The sequence below is a fragment of the Coptis chinensis genome, chromosome 3, assembly GCF_015680905.1.
Source record: "Coptis chinensis isolate HL-2020 chromosome 3, ASM1568090v1, whole genome shotgun sequence".
NCBI lineage: Eukaryota > Viridiplantae > Streptophyta > Magnoliopsida > Ranunculales > Ranunculaceae > Coptis > Coptis chinensis.
Genome location: NC_141458.1, coordinates 58,936,823 through 58,945,352, shown reverse-complemented (window position 1 = coordinate 58,945,352; position 8,530 = coordinate 58,936,823). Strand labels below are relative to the sequence as shown.

The 8,530-nt window shown below is 37.8% G+C and overlaps 1 pseudogene across 1 annotated transcript; it reads right to left on the bottom strand.

Moving 5' to 3' along the window:
* Nucleotides 1-7,195: 7,195 nt before the first annotated feature.
* LOC147510198 (DEAD-box ATP-dependent RNA helicase 15-like) lies at nucleotides 7,196-8,023 on the bottom strand (annotated as a pseudogene). Its single transcript, XR_015216746.1, has 2 exons — nucleotides 7,540-8,023; nucleotides 7,196-7,413 (listed from the first exon to the last, which is right to left on the bottom strand). The product of XR_015216746.1 is annotated as a DEAD-box ATP-dependent RNA helicase 15-like (transcript).
* Nucleotides 8,024-8,530: the final 507 nt, after the last annotated feature.

The following is an 8,530-nucleotide window of genomic DNA, read 5'->3' as shown; positions in this document are numbered from 1 at the left end:
AATTATATACGCTAGATTTTCGTTTAATTTTCAATAGGGGAGGAATTCTCATTTTAATAGGATAAGAATTCTTGCTTTAATTAAAAGTGTTAGAATTTGTTTTAATATGAGAAGAATTCTCATTATAATAGAAGAGAAATTTCTGTTTTTTAAATAAAAGAAAAATTCTCGTTTTAATAAGAGATGACGTAGAATTTTAATAGAGTTCGAAAAATGTTCCTATGGGAGCTTTAATATTAAGATATTGGCTTGTTCAAGAAAGTCATTCTAGCCACTAAGTAGGTAATGAACCAAATGAAGTGGGGCAATTACTCTTCTGCGATTAAATTGACAAAATCAAGATTTTAGTCTCACCCATGGCGATTTGAGAGCAGTAACTTCATTTAGAGTTTTTAATGCAACTTCCCATTGGCTTCTTTTTTCTTCAAACAGAGCCCGACTTTTCCAATTTGGAAATCATGCTTTGTTTGACGTAACCCAGGTTCGTGGAATCAATCAATGTTCGTAATTCCGAACGAAACTTTGAAATTTCGTCCAATATTTCGGTTTTTGAGAAAACCGAACGAGGGATATTATTGTAATTACAGTTAATTATTCAATTAACAGCTAATAAAACAGATCTCAGTCTCTAACCCTAGCTTGACATCTCCAGCCAAAACAATGTTGTAAAGAAATACAGAAACCTTTGTTGTAAAGAAACACTTTGCATGGGCGTCATGGCGACCATAAACAATGTAAAATAGCCCTAATGATGTTTTATGCTCCCGTGCTTATGTGGTGTGGCTGCTACACTAAAACCACTTTTTCTCGCTTTGAAATTCCAAATGTTGGCTCTCGTTTCCTCTTTTAAGTTTTAATTAAGTTGTAAAGGTTACTATAATACAGTTTATGTTTCTCTTCGTTCATTCCTACCAAGATAATGCTATCTAATTTGGAAAGCTATGAGGTCACTAGGAAAGTCATGTGTATGAGTAATGCAAAAGGGATTCATTGCTCGAGATAGTTGGAATGTTTGTGTAGTGGCCCAATAAAGAGAAATGGACTAGGTCAACAAATTAAGAAATGGGATGTAACGTAATATGAGAATTTGAGGAGTAGGGAATCGTGGCCGCGGAACTCTAGACCACGGACGTAGAATATATATGGCAGGAAGGGGAACCGAGGGATGAGAAGACAGGTGGATGATCCAGATAAAAGGGGGAAGGGGTATAAAAAGAAGAGGCCGCACAGTGAGAAAAGAGAGTGAAGAGAGGCAAGAAAGAGAGAAAAAAGAGAGGAAAAAAGCTTGGTAGAGAGTACATTTAGGTCTTCGGTTTATATTAAAGGTTTTGATGTTCATACATTTGGCGCCATCTGTAGGGAAGATCAGAGCAAGTTAAAAATGGCACCAAAAGTGAAGAGAAGGGTAGGCGCACTGTTAAATCTAATATTTTCCCACTGAGGAGGCGGCTGGTAAGAAGAGCCAACACCGGAGGCGGTGATTGATGAGGAGGGAAATCAAGAAGAGGAGCACGAAACAGAAGAGACCCGGCTTATGTGAGAGGAGATTGTGAGGCTGAGAGAGGAGAACGACAAACTGAGAAGAGAAAAGAAAGAGCGGAGGAAGAAGAAGGGGCAGAAGCAGAGGAGGAGTCTGATGATGAGGAGGGTGGGCCGAATCTTGTCAAAAATCCGGTTGTTGGCTTGACCATGGAGCAAGTCTAGGAGATGATAGATAATGATAGAGAGCTTAATCGGCAAAGCTGGCGGAGGATCGTGGGGGAGCGGCTAGTCAAGTGGTGGCCGGACTGAACCGCAATCCATTAGCAGATGCCATTTGAGCTTCAGAGGTCTTGAAGCGTTTCACTCAGCCGAGGTTCGAAAGATATGTGGGCACGGGAGACTCGGCGGATCACATCCATCATTTCCAACAACAGATGCCTCTTTGACAAGAGGCTGGGTATGATGGGCTGCGGTGTATGATGTTCCCGGCCAGTCTTAAAGGAAGGGCGTCGGATTGGTATTACAGATTGCGAGCAGGAAGCATAAGTAATTTCCAGGAGTTGGAACAGGCGTTCATAGACCACTTTATACGCCAGAAAAGGCGAGTGGTGGATATCGCGGCGTTGTTCAACGTGCGACAGAGATCCGCAGAGTCAGTCAGAGAGTACTTGTGTAGGTTCAAGGCTGAGACATTGAAGGTTGAGAATCTAGATGAGAGAACCGCAGTGATCGCATTTGATAGAGGACTGCATCCAGGGACAGGAGTGCATCAGTTCGTGGCGAAGAATGAGATCGCGACCTTGCACGAGCTATATCCGCGGGTGGAAAAGTATATAAGATATGAGGACACTATGCATAAAGATTCCAGGATGTCAGGGAAGGCAGTGTTAGCGTTAGAGAAAGACAAGGAGCACCAAAGAACAGAGACATCCGTAAAAAAAAAGGGGTATCCGCGTGGAAAGAAACCGGGAGGGGATTCGAAGAGATAACAGGGAGAGGAAGCCATACCGCGAGATAGAGGTGACACCGCTAAATAGACCCTTGGGTGAGATTTTATCCCTGATTAAGAACATGCAGGGATATGAAGGTCCGCGGAGCACACCGACAAAAATACCGGATAAACTTTTCTGCGCATATCACCAAATACGAAATCATGAGACTAATGACTGTTACGCAATAAAGTGGTTGGTCCAGAGATTGGTGGAAAAAGGGAGGATGAGGGAGTTTGTGAGGGGCGCACAGAATGAGGAGCGCTTGCCGCGCCAGGACCGAATATTGAGAACTATTAATGTGATTTTTAGTAGGGAGGTTCTAAGTCATAACGCTCATAGAGATAAGGTAAGGAGAACCGCGAGCATCCAACAGATCAACGAAGGGACAGATAGGTCGCGACCGAGGGTAGGGGCAGCGGAGGAGAGAGACAGGATTGTCTTTTGCAGTGCGGATCTACGGGCTGTGGATTCCCCCCATGAAGACGCGTTGGACATCACAGTAGCCACTACACCATAACATCCTATTTGTAACAGATATACATCCGTTACAAAAAATATTAGTAATGGTTATCTTGCGTTGACACAAAAGCGTGACTAATATTAGTAATGGATATCTGTAACACTTATTATCCGTTACAAAATTTACTAACGGTTATAAAGTGTCACTAAAATTAATTTCCGTAACAGATACATAACCGTTAGAATTTATTAGTAACGGTTACCAAATTTGTTTGCGTCACTTTGATTTTCTATTACTAACGGTTCTATATCCGTTACTAACAAATTTTCATTGTATAAAAAAAATTTATGTTGCTAACGGTTCCATATCCGTTGCTAATGAATTTTCATTATATATAAAAAAATATTGGTTTCTCTGGCCCTTTTATATGTGGGTCACCTGTACTGGTGCACGTACCCGTACCTACACCTTTTTTTTACTCCACAATGTATCACTAATCACTTTGAACAATTGATAGTCAAACAACACTTCATTAAATAATTACAACTCAAGTCTAAAACTTCAAAATATCATATAAACAACTTAAGAAAGTAAAACTTAAGTATAAATAAATCCGCACCACCTAAGTACAAGCTAAATAATTATTCGAATAAGCAATCCTTACACATAAGAATGAAGATCTTATCTTCTCCGACAAAACTATTTTAAGTACAATTTTTACAACACCTTGCAAACTATGATTCGATATCTCCGAAGCATGTAGTCATTCACTCTTCTATATGACATCTTAATTATGCACTTGTGACTCGTCAACATACAATGAATGTCACCTTTCCCTACAAACAATAATTGAAAACAGTGTAAGTGAAGACCCTTGCAACCAAAGATAACACACTAGCACATAATAACACACTAACACATACCCTCTTAGTTCCTTACGCACAATATCCTATAAAGGATGAAACAAAACTTGCCCCATTGACGTAACTTAGAAAGAAACCAACTTGATAAATATTATATTACTAAGAAGAGGATGAATAAGGCGACAAAAACTAACTTAATAAGGTCGTTAAACCAGAAACTAAGGTAGGTAATGAAAATTAATCTAGTGAAACTATTTACAGTTAACCTTCTAGCTAAGAGTTCTCCTGCAAATAATACACGGTAATAAACACAAAATAAAAAGAATTGTTGACAGCAACAAAAAGGCCCAAAACTTCCTTTGTAAGACAGAGTAAATCACAAAAGCCACCATTGGAGGTTTGGATAGTTAGTAGAGGAACAAAAGGTTTGAACATTTAAACAATGTCAGAATGAAAGAAATAAGATCTAAAAAAATCTTATTCCTTCAGCCTTTTTTATTAAGCCACTAAGAAGAACCATAAAACAAATACCTTGCTCGATACAAGCGAATCGGTTTCTACGTGTCTCGCTTGTTATAGCCATACCAGCAGCAACAAGTACCAGTAGGTTCATGGCAAAGAAGCGGCCGGCCGGCAGCAAAGAAGCAAACGCACGGCAAAAGCACCAAGAGGTTCATGGCAAAGAAGATCGACACCAAAGCAGAAGCAAAGCACCAAGAGGTCCATGGCAGCAACAGCAGCAACACCCAACTAATAAGGAGTTATAGATAACAGCTAATCTATCAACAATCTAGCATAGCAATGATTCTACCTTCAACAAAAAAAAAGGTCTGACAAGCATCACAACCAAAATACCAACATTACCTTGATATGTTGACATTACAATGCTTCTACACAAAGTGGACTTTGCCGTCCAACACATGGATTAAATTGCCTGTAGGGTATAAGAAGAGTTCATGAAAGTACACAGGTTAAACAAGACAAACAACCACGATGCTAAGGCAAAAGGAAAATACCTTTGAAAAGCCATCATCACCAAGCAACCCCCCTTCTTCCTCTTCCTTTGTTCAGACTTGGAATCGGCAATGCAAAGACTTTCCTAAGTTTGCATTAGCGGAGTTAGAAACAGGTTAAATAATCATAAAACTTGTCATTGAAATAACATTATCTCCAGCAAAAGGATATTCATAAATAATTTCAAATTTCCTAGATAAACAATATAAGAAATTAGGTATGCAAGGTGTAACAAATTAAGTATTAAATCTGATAAGAGCCCAAAACTGTAGTTTTAACCCTGTAACAGACATACTTTTAGACCAATTATGTGAGTAATAATTAAGAGTTAACATTGATTACGTGTTTTTATGCATTTCAGGCTTCAAAGTCCATTATGTGCAGAAATGTGCCACTTTAGTGAGATAAATGAGCAAAGGTCGGTTACTAAGGAGTTCCGTGATTAAAGGCCAAGATTCAAGAAGACAAAGCCTTTATAAAGCCCCCGTCAAAAGCTGAAAAATCGACGCGCGCGTAAAACAAAGACACAAAGTTAAAGAAACTTCCGGCCATATCTTTGGACTCAGACTTGAATGGGGCCTACCTTATGTCAAAACGACCGCCTCGGAAAGAGCTTTCCAATGGTCTAAGCCGTGATCCAATCAGAGGAGCAGAAGTGGACGAAAAGTCTGTTGAAGCCAACTGCAGCTGAAGAGGCCTTTTGGATCGAAGAATTGGGTTTTGGGCCTGATTCTCTGGCCCAAAACATGGCTCCAAGCCCATGCACGATTTTTGGATCTGAAAGTATAAAAACATTAACTAACTCTTTGTTAATAGTAGATAGTTAATGGTAGATAGGTTAGAGTAAAAAGTAGCCATTAAAATAGCTTCTAGATCTAGTTTTTATTTAATTGTTTTTAATTAAGTTTAATTTCAATCCAATTCTTGTTTTAGATTAAACTATTAGAATCATTACTCTTAATTAGTTTGATTAATAAAATAGCTAGTTGTTAAATTTCGATTCTTGTCATTTACATTTGTGTTAGATCTGATTCATTTATTACTTGTTATTCAATTCTTAGTTATTAATTAGATTTTAATTATTGTTTAATTTAGATTAGTAAATTTCAATTCTTTATATCATGTTTAGTTTAAAATTAATCGGAAATGATTGCGTAATGATTCTCTCGCTAAACCTCCATTAGAGGGGTTGAGAAGCCTTGATGAAAGCTTGATTCCGACTATCGTAGAATCGTCGTAATTTCCTTTCCACTCTAGAAACGATTAGTTCACCATGAGAATGGGTTTAATCGTTCACATGCTAGTTATGAATTGGTAGGAATGTCATGTGTAATTAGGGATTAGGAAGAACCAATTGTTCTCTGGCAATTCAATTACTTTACTGACGATTCGTCGTTAATAGGATTAAGTCGAAGTTAAGGTGGAATCAATCCCTCTCTAACTCCTTATCATAGAATCAATGTAGCATTCCCTTAGTTGTCCTAATAGTTGACTAGTGCATCTTGTGGGTAGTTGCATCGTAGTCTAGTTGCCTTTTCGTAAATCTCTTATTAGACATTAAGTAGAGTAATTACACGTGATAACAAGCATGCGGAAGGACTAGGAGTGGAACGAATCACTCTACTCCACTATATCTCATAGGATTGAGAGTAGAATCTTTGATAAATATAGACACATAAGATAGTTTTAGTTTACTTACGTTTTGAGTTTCATCGTTCATTTCGTAGGTAAACTATCAATCATATGTTTTATCAAAATCATAAAGGAACACGAGATAGAATTCGAAATTAAAAAATGTTGGCGGAAAAAATCATCCGTTAAACAAATAACTATAAGATGCAACCAGCCTTAACAATAGCATAAACATCAATATATAGATTTTAAGACTCATGCATACCTGTACAAGCTCGTGTAAGGTCAGCTTGGCTTCATCATCTACATAAATTTCCATTGGCTGAAGACAAATGTTCACATTTAAAAAATTAGGAGCGTTTCCTCAAGCTAATAGATTTGAGTACTAAATCAATGAAGAACTGATAAATCTTCAACTCATATCCCAATCCAAATAATTTAAAGACATATGCTCACATTCTCAGTGAATCTCACCCAAAAATATCCTACTGCTCCCCAAAAATGTCAACAATGCAAGCTAAAGTGGCATAATACTAGAATGACGCCAGCTAAAGACAGATGCTCACATCAACGAGGTAAGATGCTGATCACCCAAGTACTAATGAGTTGCACAAGATAATGTTAATAGATGACCTAATCACATTACAAAAGGTAATCCAGGCAGCAATTTCTGGATCCGTGCACCAACATTAAAACCTAAGGTACCAAAGGAGATAGCAACTACTTTACGCTTGAAATTTGTCCGTGATTAAATATTGAAACCACCAAGTCCATTAATGTGATTTGTTGCAGAAACATGGCATTACAAAAAGGATGATCGCTATGTTAAAGTATTGGCTTAAGGACATTATGTCTTGCATAAATCTCTTACAGAGTGGCCGTATCTCCTTGCTAAGGGTTGCAGAAAACATCATGACTTGCTTATCATGAGGAGTCATCTTAAAATTCTCCTGCACATCTTTTCGCATGTCTGCATAATTAAAAACATCCAACAACTGGAATCAAGACAAAAAAATGTAACAAAGTAATTTACATAGAGGTCAAAACCAGAAACTATAGAGTCAAAACTGACTTATAAAGTATTAAAATGAATTACCGAGTGACTCCAGCATCTTGTCACATTCATCAAGGATAAAATGTCTCACATTCTTCAAAGGAAGGTCCTTCTCTCTTGCCATTGCCAATATCCTCCCAGGGGTTCCAACAACAACATGTGGGCACTCATTTTTTAGTAGATCTTTATGATTTTTAATATGGACACCACCCATGACAAATCTGCCACAAACACCCATTATCAAAAGTAATCAGTTACCATCACCCACAACAAACGGTGCAAAAGAATGTAGTTATCATCAAAACATTTTTTTTTCAAGTTCTAACAAGTCACAGATTGCAAGACATACCTGGTAAGCTAATTCACTTTTATGGCATAGAACAAGAGCAGCTACTTGACCAGCACTCGGTTCAATCTGCCGCAGCATTGACAGAACAAACACAACCGTTTTCCCCATACCGGACTTTGCTTGACAGATGACATCCATCCCTAGGATAGCTTGAGGGATGCATTCATGTTGCACTGATTAACTAAAAAATCAAAGTGAGCGTCCCTCGGTAAACACAAATTACCTTCTGGATCCTTTTGAATGAAAGGTTACCGGACCAGTTTGTCCTTGATAATCAAGATATGGAAATAGTATATTACCTGTGACGCATAAAAGAATAAAACAACTTAAGAAAAGACCACATAAGTTTAGAGCTTCTTGTTATTCTTTTCTTAGTTTGAAGAGAACTAAAATGTAAAATACCTAAATAAGGAAACAAAATAAGCATGTACAATTTGGTATAATGTAAATCGTTCTGTATCTTTTTTTCCTAGATTTAGATGAATGAAAAATAGAATGGGGAACTACGCATTTATTGGGAAAAAGATTCATACACCAACCAAGACACAACATAGCTTCAAAAGTGATGGAGTTCAACAGCTCTCTAATACCCAGCCCACTTAAAAACTAGTAGTTTGAAGACGACAGAAAATTGCCAACAAAAGTTCAAACTTTGAAAAAAAAATCAATAACCAGTTATCATGT